At 50.3% G+C, this 12,793-nt stretch overlaps 1 protein-coding gene across 3 annotated transcripts in view; it reads left to right on the top strand.

Annotated features, from left to right (window-relative positions):
* MARCHF6 (membrane associated ring-CH-type finger 6) overlaps nucleotides 1–12,793 on the top strand; it is a 222,465-nt gene that overhangs the window by 132,755 nt on the left and 76,917 nt on the right. The window lies entirely within an intron of this gene.

Genomic DNA, 12,793 nt, shown 5'->3' with positions numbered 1-12,793 from the left:
AACTGTCTATGAAAGCATTGTCCTCATAAGAACTGTTTAGTGAGAGCTTCATAGATTAGGTTTCCATGCCAAAGGCACATAACATTAGTGCAGTGGAAAATCATTATCTTCACCGTCTGGCTTTGGCAGATGCCATGAGAATGTTATTTTGCCCAAATGTGTACAGCCAACTGTAAAGTTTGGTGTAAGAGGAAAAAATTTTGGAGCTGTTTCTCACAATTAAGCCTGGACAATTTTTGCTGACGTTTTTGAGAACTGTATGCTTCCAATTTTGTGGAACAGCTTGGCAATGGTCCTCTACACAAAGCAAGCTACATCAAAAAACGGTTTGCCGAATGGCTGCTTAATGCTCTTTTGTTTGAGTGGATATGTATCCCAGGAGTCATGTTCTAAAATCACCATATTTTTGCCTATGGTTTCGAACTGAGATGTTAAACAACTGCATACAGTATTTTAAGTCATATAGGGGACGATTCAATTCAGCGGGAGCTGAATAGCGCAGGGAACTTTGTCCCGTAGCTATTCAATTCAGCACGCTGCTATGGTGACTCAATTCTTTTATTCTCGCAACCTCCTGAAGGTGCGAGGAGAAATCCAACTAAAGTGCCGGCCGTCATGCTGTTTTCCTGCTAAGCGCTGCGCTAACAGCCTCGCAGCCAGCACTTTAGTCGGAGAATGCCAACTTAACACCCAGATTAAGTCATGAGGACCGGCATTCTCCGACACTTGTAACAGTTGGACTAAACAGCGCACTTATTTAAATAGCTCTAGGACCAATTTGCAGGCACTATTTAACTCGCGCTGAATTGCATCGCCCCAATAGTGTAGTTAAGAAGGGGGATTAGCACCAGACCAGAAATAGGTCAAGTTCATTTGTGGTATTAGGAGACAGTGTTAATATGTGCTTTTATGTTAGTATTAAGAGCTTTGTTTACTTAAGGCCCAACGCATTAAGGTCATCTTTGTTGCCCTTCCTGGATATAAAATGCTTAAAGAAATTTCAGATGATAATAGATCAAGTGGGATACCCTTTATTAAGAAAAAAATCCATAAACGTGTAGTTTGGCAGAAATATACCACTTTGGGAAGTTTTGGCAGCCCCATGATAAGAGACCAGGTTAACCTGGGCCATAGTGCGCCCTGCATCAAAGTTATACATAATTGTCTTGTGACAGAAATTGATGCATAGAAAACTGAACAAGATTACCTCCTTATAAATGGTGGAGGTTATAGATACTTAACAGTACTAAAGTGTCAATTACAAAAGACGTCCACTATTAAAACAATTAATATGATAGAAACATTAGTTGAAAATTAGAACATATAACACATGCAAATGAATTAGTAATTTAAGATTATCTTTGTGCAATATGAGTTAATCAGTATTAAGGTGCCTATTTTAGAACTTGATTTCATCATACATCCGCTCTGGGGTACACTGCAGAGTTGACATTGGGTTAGCTGCCTGGGCCACAGTAGCAGGCACTAAAGTGTTATCTATCTCCGTCCCATACTAACCCTTCCCTCATACTTTGTTTTTTTCTAAGTGCCTGTGGAGTTACGCACTAATGCTGGGCATACACTATACAATTATCTGTCAGATATCTGGCTGGTTGGAATGAAAATATGGTAATGTTTGGGAGCAAATGACAATCGATTTTATATGGTTTTAAACACTGGAAAACAGGCAAAAACGATTGTTCAAATTGGTTAAATTTGTTTTATTTAACTAATTTAACTGAACGTTCGTTTTTGTCTGTTTTACAGTTATTGTGAACAAATGTTCGATTGTCATTTGCTCCCATACACTACCAGATATTCATTCCAGCCAGCCAGATTGGACAGATATCTGACAGATAATTGTATAGTGTATGCCCAGCATTAGTATTAGTGTTCAGGTTTTTTCATTTTTCTTCTTCAGGGTTCATAGGGTCCACAGAATCTACCTTGAGGTATGTAGTTGGAGAGATTCATTGCACCAAACAGCTACAGCTTTAAAGCTCCCAGTATGCACTGGTCCTCCTCCCTATATATCCCACCTCCAGCCACAGACCTTCAGTTTTTTTGTTTGGTGCGTGGCAAGTATCCAGACGCACCTGTTAACAGCGGGACTGCCTAGGTAGTCCAGGCTTTTTCTTTTATGATTTACCTTAGTTTTCTGAGCTTCTGAGTTGAGCAGTACTAAGTCCCGAATGGGACGCAGGTACTGCAACTCCATCTACCTCTGCCGATGCCGAAACGCCAGTACAACTATATGCCCTGGGGATTTCGGCGGGCCTCAGTGAGGCTTAGCTAGTGGCGTCGCTGGGGTCCAGATTGCGATCGGATTCACGGAGATGGCAGGTAAGCAATTCCTCGTGAGGGGAAACGTGCACGACGCAGTCCAGGCCTCCGGTGTAGAGGGCGCACCAGAGGCGGCTGCGGGTGAAGGCCTCGTGTAACGTGTACTCGCTATGGCAGCCGGGGCCATTTCTACATCAGGGTCCGTAGGGTATCCACAGGATACCTTGGGGTATAGGTGATGACATCAGGCATCGGGCACCATAGAGTTAAGTTTCAGCCTCCCAGGATGCACTAGGGTCCGCCTCCTATACCCCGCCCCTGAGCCAAGGCACCTCACTTTTCGTTGGTCGGATGCACCTGTTAAGAGGGGGGCTAAGATTAGCCCCTGAAGTTTTCTTCACAGCAGCTGTGGCTGCTCATCTGGATGTACAGCATGGACAGTCAATGCTGACGTCCATGCTGTCTTCCCTACACCCCCGCCGGTACCAGAACGCCGGTACTGATCCGGGGATGCTGGTAAGCATCTGGGGTCACAGCTAGCGGTGACCCCAGATGTTTGGGACCATGGCTGGATTCAAGGGGGCAGCAGGTAAGCAGCGGGGTCCCGCGGTGGGTCCCTGCTGAGAACATGGTCCAGAATCCCCAGGCAGGGGGCTCCCTGGGGACTGGCTGCAGCGTGGAGCCTGGTAACCAACCTGCGCTTCCACTACCCCCCTGGGACAGCGGACTGCGGTTGAGCGGTAGCGCTGCGGCGTCACAGGGGTTAATTGCATGCCAGTGGAGCGCGCCTTCCCTGTACACAGCCGGCACCTCCCCCGCTGCACACAGCCCTCTCTGCATCTGCTGACTGGCCCTGTGGCAGCGCTCCTCCCCCAGGCCGGCCTCCTCTCTGCTCCTCGGTGGCCATCTTTGCTGGAAGCATGGAGAGCGCTGCTGGACGCTGATGATTGGCGGCATCGTGGTCTGGGTCCCCCGGCATACCTCTCCTCCGTTGGTACAGGTCTGTGTATGCAGCGCTGTGTCCTACCAGGCTCTGTGTCTGCGTAGTTGAGGATCAGCGCTGATAATGCAGGAATTGATTTCTTTGCTTCGTATGTGACTTCTGCTAGCGTCTGCTGCCTGTACTTTCACTTTCTACTGTCAGCCATTTCACTGTCCCTGCTCTTCTTCTGCTAAAGCCCTTGCGGTGCGGTGATTGCAGGGTGGTTCTCCCACTATAGTAACAAGTATCAGTGAGAGGGGTCACATACTTACCATCATGTCTGAGAGTGATTTTCCTCTCCAGCTTCTGTGTACTACGTGTAAGGTACCAATAGCCCCTCCGCATTACCTTCCCCCTCCGCTATGTCGGCAGTGTTATTTATTGGCGCGGCCAATTACTTTCACGGCTTCGGTACAGGAGCCGCCCTGGGCTTGTTTCGCCAAAGCGCTTACAACCCTGGTGGGCCAGTTAGCTCCGCAGCCTGCTTTTTCACAGATGGGATTGTCCCAGCAGTCAGTGGTGTCGTCACCCATGCAGGGTTTCCCGAGACAATTGATGGTACCCCACAGTCTCCCTATTTCCCCTCCCCTGGTTTCTCAGGAGCCTGCGTGGGTTAATTCACTGACAAGTTCTGTACAGCATTTGTCGGACGTGTTACAAGGGGAGTCTGTGTTGCGGCCACATAAGCGGCCGGTGGCGTCTTTGTCCGCTCCTTATGAGGATGACGACGGGACGTCTGATGATGGGGAGATTCTGGATCTTTCTGACCAAGAACCTCTCCGTACTAAAGAGTCGGACGCTAAGTCCAAGGTTTATATTCCTGGACTTATTTGGGCAGTCCGTACGGCTTTAGTGATTGAGGATGAAGATCCTCCGGTGTCCAAGTCAAAATATGCCTTTTTTAAGGATATTAAGGGTGACTCCACAGTGTTTCCTCTTTCGGGTCAGTTAGTAGACCATTTAGAGGAGGCGTGGAAAAACCCTGGTAAACGGTATCAGCCTCAGAGACGCATGGCGGTGGCTTACCCGTTTGCCGACAATTATTTTTCTAAGTGGGAACCCCCTCCACAGGTGGATTCTCATGTGACACGCCTGGTCCGAAGTGCCACGTTGCCCATGCCTTCCATGTCCTCCTTGAAGGATGCTACGGACCGTAAGGTGGAGATCTGCCTAAAGTCCGTTTATTCCCTTAGGGGGGGGCAGCCCGGCCGGCTATGGCCATTTGTTGGGTAGCCAGAGCCATGGGGCGCTGGGCGGATAGTTTGGAGGCGTCTTTGGATTCCGACTGTTCGGCTGAACAGACCGAGTTGGTTAGCAATCTCCGGGATTCGGCCACTTACATTAATGAAGCGGCCTTGGATATCAGTACCCTAACTTCTCGGATATCTTCGGCAGCTGTAGCTGCTCGTCGCACCTTATGGTTGCGATCTTGGAAGGCGGACGCTGATTCCAAAAAGGGTTTGGAAGCTTTGCCTTTTAATGGAGAAGTCCTATTTGGTCCGGATCTGGACAAAATTGTAGCCACGCTGGCGGCAGCCAAATCTGCATGTCTCCCGTCTGCTACAGTTCCTTCCAGTTCAGGTACGTCATCCTTTCAGCCTTACAGGACCCAGGGTAGGCCTAAAGCACAGTCTTTTCCCCGACAGGCTGGCCCCAAAAAATCGGCCAAGCCCCAGAAGCATGCCTGGAGTACCAGACGTCCGGCCCCTAAGTCAGATGACAAGCCTGCGGCCTGACGGTCCGGGCCTCCCTTTGGGGGATCCTAAAGTGGGAGGCCGCTTGCTGCAGTTCGCCCAGTGTTGGTCGGTAACCACGACAGACAATTGGGTTCACGAGGTGGTTTCTCACGGATATGCCCTCTCCTTTCGGCACAGGCCCCCATCCTGATTCTTCACCACAGGTCTTTCATCAGATCGGAACAAAGCCATGGAATTGCGGAAGGTTATGCACACTATGCTCCAGGCTGGAGTTCTAGTGCCTGTTCCATTCTCCCAGAGGGGCCAGGGTTTCTATTCCAATCTGTTTTTGGTGCAGAAACCCAATGGGTCGTACCGTCCGATCCTCAACCTCAAAGCACTCAACAAGTCCTTGCGGTTGCCGAGGTTTCGGATGGAGACCCTACGGTCCATCATTCTGGCGCTGTAACCTGGGGATTACATGGTGTCGTTGGACATACAGAACGCTTACCTGCATGTCCCTATTCTTTTACGCCATCAACAGTTCCTCAGGTTTGCAATCCGCAGTGATCATTTCCAGTTCCGGGCGTTACCTTTTGGCCTGGCGACAGCACCACGTGTGTTCACCAAGGTTATGGCGGTCATGGCGGCTTCCCTGCGGCTGCAGGGAGTCCGCATGTTGCCGTACCTAGACGACCTTCTGTTTGTAGCAGGATCTCCAGAGCTCCTTCTACGCCATTTGGATCTGACGATTGCGGTACTGCAACGGCACGGCTGGTTAATAAACTGGCAGAAGTCCACCCTGATCCCATCTCAGAGGATTCTGCACCTCGGAGCCTTATTGGACTCCAGGCAGCAAAGGATCTTTGTGACGGGGAAAAAGATCTCTGCCTTGCAGTTGAGGGTGCACAGTTGTCTGCAGAGTCGCCGAGTGTCTCTGCACTCGGCGATGAGGTTACTGGGCTCCATGGTGTCAGTATTCGACATGGTGGAATATGCCCAGTTTCACTCCAGACCTCTGCAGCAATTGATCCTGTCCAAATGGAATGGACTGCCTCAGAGTCTAAAGTCCCAGACGATGGTGCTCACTCCGGAGGTTCGCCTGTCCCTAGCCTGGTGGTTGCAGACGACCCATCTCAACAAGGGTCGTCCGTTCTGGGTGGCGAATTGGGTCCTGTTGACAACGGACGCCAGCCTTCGGGGCTGGGGAGCAGTCACGGGTCCACACTTGTTCCAGGGCAGATGGACTCAGGCGGAAACAGAGCTTCCAGTAAACATCTTGGAGCTCCGCGCGGTTTTCAATGCTCTCCAGCAGGCCCATCAGTTGCTCCAAGGTCACCCTGTGCAGGTCCAGTCGGACAACGCCACCACCGTGGCCTACATAAATCGGCAAGGAGGAACCCGAAGTCGGACGGCAGTCGTAGAAGTGTCCCGAATCCTGGTTTTGCGCAATCTCCCGGCCATATCAGCAGTATTCATCCCAGGAGTCCTAAACTTGGGAGGCTGACTTTCTCAGTCGCCAGGACGTTCATCCGGGGTAATGGTCTCTGCACCAGGATGTCTTTCAACTTCTGGTGGACAGGTGGGGTCTTCCAGAGATCGACCTCATGGCGTCACAGCACAACAAGAAGTTGCCGGTCTCGCACAAGAGACGAAAAGGCGTCTCTGATGGATGCTCTGTCCGTCCAGTGGACGTTCCGGTTTGCTTATCGATTTCCTCCGTTTTCCCTTCTTCCACGGGTAATCCGGAAATTCAAACAGGAAGGAGGGACGCTCCTGTTTATAGCTCCCGTGTGGCCCCGGAGGCACTGGTTCTCAGACCTCCAGGGACTCTCCGTGGACGTTCCTCTGCGGTTTCCGTTACGACCGGACCTACTGTCACAGGGTCCTTGTCTTCACCCGGACCTGACTCGGCTGCCTTTGATGGCGTGGCTGTTGAGATGGCCATGTTAAGGTCCAGGGGGTTTTCCAACTCTGTAGTACAAACTATGCTAAGGGCTCGGAAACCATCTTCTGCAAGGATATACCATCGTGTGTGGCATACGTTCTTCCAGTGGTGTCGGCCGAGAGGTTATGCTCCTCGGGAGTTCCTTCTGTCTAGGGTGTTAGCTTTCCTTCAGGCGGGACTGGACCATGGGCTTCGCCTTGCGTCTCTGAAGGTGCAGGTGTCTGCCCTGTCCGGCTGGTTCCATCGTAGGATTGCTGCAATCCCTGATGTGCACACCTTTATGCAAGGTGTTCTCCGAATTCAGCCACCTTTTGTTCCATCGGTGGCGCCTTGGGATTTAGCTGTGGTCCTGAGGGCTCTCCAGGGACCCCCGTTTGAACCAGTGGGCTCAGTGGACCTCAAATGGCTGACGGCTAAAACAATTTTCCTTCTGGCCATTGCTTCGGCCAGACGTGTTTCTGACTTAGGGCCTCTCTCCTGTAGACCCCCTTTTCTGATTTTTCATAGGAACAGGGCGGTGCTGCACACTCGTCCTGGTTTCCTTCCTAAAGTTGTTACAAGTTTCCACATCAACGAGGAAATCGTTGTGCCGGCTTTCAACTCACCTGACCTTTCAGTGGGTGAGGCCACTTTGGACGTTGTGCGGGCCTTAAGGATTTATGTTGATCGCACTTCTTCGTTTAGGAAGTCGGACGCCTTGCTTGTTCTCTATGGCTTCCGTAAAAAGGGTTGGCCTGCTTCAAAGCAGACTTTGGCAGGTTGGATTCGTATGGCAATTTCTGAAGCTTATCTTCATGAAGGCCTGCCAGTTCCATCCTCTGTGAGGGCTCATTCCACTATGTCTGTGGGTTCTTCGTGGGCTGCTCGAAGTGGGGCCTCTGCAGTCCAGATCTGCAAGGCTGCCACGTGGTCCTTGGTCCATACCTTTGTGAGGTATTATGCGTTTGACACCTTTGCCTCTCAGGATGCTTCCTTCGGGCGGCGGATTCTCCTTTCAGCACAGGAGCGTCCCCACCCTTAAAGGATACTGCTTTGGGACATCCCAAAGGTATCCCTATGGACCCTGATATAGAAAATATGAGATATGGTAAGAACTTACCCTTGTTATCTCTATTTCTACGAAGTCCATAGGGTTCCACAGGACTCCCGTCCTGTCGCACCTGTGCTGCAGATGGGCTTTACTCTGGTCACCGGTTTTTCCGTCTCCCTCTGGTGAGAATGTGCTTCTTGTGTGTGTCCAGATCTTTTTTCTCTCTCTTCCTTATCCTCCTATGGCTTGGTACGTAACTGAGATGCCTTGGCTCGGGGGCGGGGTATAGGAGGGGGACCCTAGTGCATCCTGGGAGGCTGAAAACTTTAACTCTATGGTGCCTGATGCCTGACGTCATCACCTATACCCCAAGGTATCCTGTGGAACCCTATGGACTTCATAGAAATAGAGATAACAAAGGTAAGTTCTTAACATATCTCATATTATCGTCTGTCACTGGGGATGGGTAGTAGATGCACTAGTTAGCGTCTACTACTGTGAAGCCAGCATACCCGTGCCGTTAAAATCACAGTTTAGGGGAGATGGGCGCTCCCCCGGCAGCTCCTCCCCCAACCCAGACGCAACTTCCAGTTACAGATTCCTGCCTCTGGGTTGCTAATTCTGACCACCTCGTGTGTGGGACACTCGCAGTTCACAGTTGTGCATACTGCTGCAGGCTGGTTGTCTCAGAGGTCTGGTCTGTCTCCCTGTATACCTCTCCTCTGGGTCTGGTATACAGCGCTCTATATCTTGCCAATACCCCGGCAGGGCTGGTTAGTTGATTCAGAGTCAATTTGCAATAGCAAATGTTTGTATTCATGCATTGTATGTGACTTTGTTTTTTAAACTGTCAGTTATACCTATCACTATGTTTCTCCTCATCCCTCCGAAAGGTGTGTTGGGTTTTTCAAGTCAGTCACTTTGCTTTCATACTGTACACCTTATACCGATCACACATTTAGCATGTCTGAGAGTAAAGGTGAGAAGAGCGAGCCTCTGGTGCTCAAGTCATGTAAATCCTGTTTGGCAGGCCTGTCTGAACAGGATTTTGTGCAAGATGGATTGTGTAGTGCCGGTTGTAAACAGCCACCTTTCGTGTCTAGTACACCTGCACCTACACAAGAGCCATCTTGGGTGGCATCTTGGTCGCAGGTTTTGTCGCATATAGTGGATAAGATCGCAGTGTCGCGATACCCACAGCAGTTGCATTCTTCTATGTACATGTACCCTATGAATCCCTGTTGGTTTGATTCTTCTGCTCACTAGTCAGAGTATGCTGCCGTCTATAGCCCCTCCGCAGGTGGTGCAGGCGAATAGACCAGTGACAGTTCAGAGGCAGGGACATAAGAGAGTCTCTCTTCAGACATTACCTCAGGATTCTGACCCACCCTCATCACACTCCGATAGTCAACGTTCTGGGTCTTACTCAGTGGAAGAAGACCATCAATCCTCTGTGGATGTCCCCTCTCTGGTGAGAGCGTTTAGATCTGTCCTCAGTATAGAGGAAGAGGAGGTGCCGCCGAACGTGAAGACTCCGGTCTTTAGGCGTCAAAAGGTGGCTAGAGATTATTTTCCTCAGTCTGAGCAACTGATGAATCTCTTGTCTGAAGCATGGTCTTCTCCAAATAAGCAGCTAAATCTGCGGGGTTGCCATCTACGACTACCCCTAAGTGTAGGCTGTCGTCAGCTTGGTCCTTTCACCAACAGGGTAGGGCAAAGGGACAGTCTTCCTCTAGAGAGGATAATTCCCACAGGAGACTGCAGACCAAGAAGTCCTGGTCAGCCAAGCATCCTGCTTCCAAGCCGGATGGTAAGCCCACTGCCTGAGGGGGTGGGCCTCCCCCTGGGGGGTCTCAGGGTTGGAAGCCGACGCCTACAGTTTTCTCATGCCTGGCATCAGACCACGACAGATGCCTGGGTTCGAGAGGTGGTCTCTCAGGGTTATGCCATCATGTTCCTGAGGCATCCACCTCAAAGGTTTGTTGGTACAACTCTACCTTTAGACCCGGTCAGGTCTTCAGCCTTCCAGGAGTCTATTGGAGCCCTCCTGAGGTCGGGAGTCCTAATCCCCATTCCTGTGACGCAACAGGGAAGGGATTATTATTCAAATTTGTTTTTGGTTCAAGAACCAAATGGGTCACATTGCCCTGTCCTGAATCTGAAGTCTCTCAACAGAATCATCCTTGTGCCCAAATACCATATGGAAACCCTACGGTCAATTATGCTGGCAATGGAGCCTGGAGATTTTGTGGTCTCCCTGGACATGCAGGATTCATAGCTGCATGTTCTGACTGCGCAATCCCACCATAGATTTCCAAGATTGGTGGTAGATCACATTGCCAATTTCAGGCTCTACCCTTCGGGTTGGCCACAGCCCCTCGGTTATTTACCAAAATAATGGCAGTGATGACGGCTCATCTCAGACGACAAGGGATCAGGATATTGCCATATTTGGACGACCTCCTGATATTGGCACAATCACAGTAGTTGTTCCAATGTCACCTGCGGAACACGGCTAGGTAATAAATTGGAAAAAGTTATCTTTTTCTCCAATTCAGCGGATAGTGCACTTGGGGGCGCTGCTGGACTCTCGGCACTACAGCCTCGTGTGCGCAGTGTATTCTGCAAACAGTGTCAGTTCAGCTGGCAATGTAGGTGCTTGGCTCCATGGTATCCACATTCGATATGGTGGCATATGCCCAGTTCCACTCCAGGTCCCTGCATCAATGGATTCTGTCTCATTGGGATGGGCCGTATCATCGGATAAAGTCCCAGATGATCCGCATCTTGCCAGAGGTTCTGTTCTCCCTCGCTCGGTGGCTGGAGGCGACTCATCTAGACAAGGGTCATCCGTTATGGGTCCCAGATTGGGTACTCCTCACCACGGATGCTTTGTGCAAAGCACAGAGCGCTTGTTCTGTCGCAGGATCTTCTTCACGGCAGGCCTGTCCAGATTCAGTCCGACAACATGACCTAAGTGGCCTACATCAACCATCAGGGAGGCACACGAAGTCCGGCAGCCATGAGGGAGGTGGTTAGCATTCTGCTGTGGGCAGAATGCCATCTTCCAGCAATCTCGGCAATATTCATCTCAAGAGTTCTCAACTGGGAAGCGGACTTCCTAAGTCATCATGACATACACGCCGGAGAATGGGCTCTTCATCCGGATGTCTTTCAACTCCTGGTGGACAGGTGGGGACTACCCGACGTAGACCTCATGGCATCACGCCACAAGCAGAAGGTCCCCAGGTACGGCTCTTGAAGGAGGGACCCCTCAGCCGCCTTTGTGGACGCTCTGGCGATGAGGCGGAACTTCAGGTTGGCATACCTGTTTCCTCCTATATCCCTCCCCCCAAGAGTAGTCAGAAAGTTCAAGCAGGAAGGCGGCAGGTTAATACCAATAGCTCCTGCCAGGCCCAGGAGGCATTGGTTTACCGATCTTACATGTCTATCCATAGACAGGCCACTTCCACTGCCTCTATGATCGGATTTGCTAGTGCAGGGTCCCTGCCTATATCCGGATTTACCTCAGCTGGCTTTGACGGCGTGGCTGTTGAGGTGTCTTCTTAAAGGCCAAAGGTTTCTCTGCTTCTGTGATCCATACGATGATGACAAGGGAGCCTGCTTCAGCCCGCATCTGTCTACAGGTGAAGCTTCTCTGGATGTGGTTCTGTATCTACGTGGATCGTACCAGCTCCATCAGGAAATCAGATTCGCAACTTTGTGTTTTATATGGGTTTCACAAACGAGGATGGCCAGCTAACAAACAGACGTGGGCTCGCTGGCTGCGTACTACTATTGCTCAAGTCAATATACAGGCTGATCTCCCTGTTCCTAACAAGGTGACAACACATTCTACTTGGTCTGTCGGACTGTCGTGGGCAGTTAGACATGGCTCCTTGGCTGAACAGCTGTGCAAGGCAGACACTTGGTCTTCCATCATACCTTTATCAAATTCTTTGCATTTGATACTTTTGCATCCCAGTATGTTTCCTTTGGGCGGCAGATTCTCCTTTCTACTCAGGAACGTCCCTACCCTTAAGGGAACTGCTTTAGGAGGTCCCCAAGGTAGATTCTGTGGACTCTGAAGAAGAAAATTAGAGTTATGGTATAACAAACCTTTTAGATAACTTTTTCTTCAAGGTCCATAGGGTCCACAGAGCACCCCTCCCTGATGCACCTGCCCTCAGTTGGGATCTGTTCTTTGCTTTTTTGTATCACTGATTCCCTCTTCGTATTTTCAGTGTTTCTTGGATACATTGTACTTCCTTCTCCCTTTCCGTCTCTTGTCGTTAGGCTTGTTTACAAACTGCCTGTGGCTGGAGGCTGGGTATATAAGGAGGAGGACCAGTACATGCTGGGAGCTTTAAAGCTGTTTGGTGCAATGGATCTCCCAACTACATACCCCAAGGTAGATTCTGTGGACCCTATGGACCTCGAAGAGAAAGAGTTATCTTAGGTATGTTATACCATAACTCTGATATTCTTTTTTTGTCACTGGCCTCAATTCCAGCTCAGGCAGCATTAGAGTGGTTGTAATTAATTAGGTAAGATGCACGCTCTGCCCACCTTTACTCTGCAGCAGCACAGCTGGCTTCAGATCACTGGCCCTTTACTAGTGGCTCCAGGATCTGGTCATTAGAGAAATCTGGGAGGAGGTGCCAACACCGCCACCTGAACACAGACCCTGTGACCAGATGCCTCTTTTACAGCGCTTCATGCGCCATTTAGGCACTCTGCTGAGCGGTGGTAAGCCCCGCCCTTCCCCTCCTTGGCGGTCTTCTAAGGACAGGACGCTGAGGCGCCATCGTGATAGATCCAGTTCAGCGTCAGGCAGCCACTTCTACAAATTCCTCTGATCTGTTTAAATTTGC

This window comes from Taudactylus pleione, unplaced genomic scaffold (genome assembly GCF_031769625.1).
Source record: "Taudactylus pleione unplaced genomic scaffold, aTauple2 ptg000309l, whole genome shotgun sequence".
In the NCBI taxonomy this organism is placed as follows: domain Eukaryota; kingdom Metazoa; phylum Chordata; class Amphibia; order Anura; family Myobatrachidae; genus Taudactylus; species Taudactylus pleione.
This window is presented reverse-complemented; position numbering and strand designations above follow the sequence as displayed.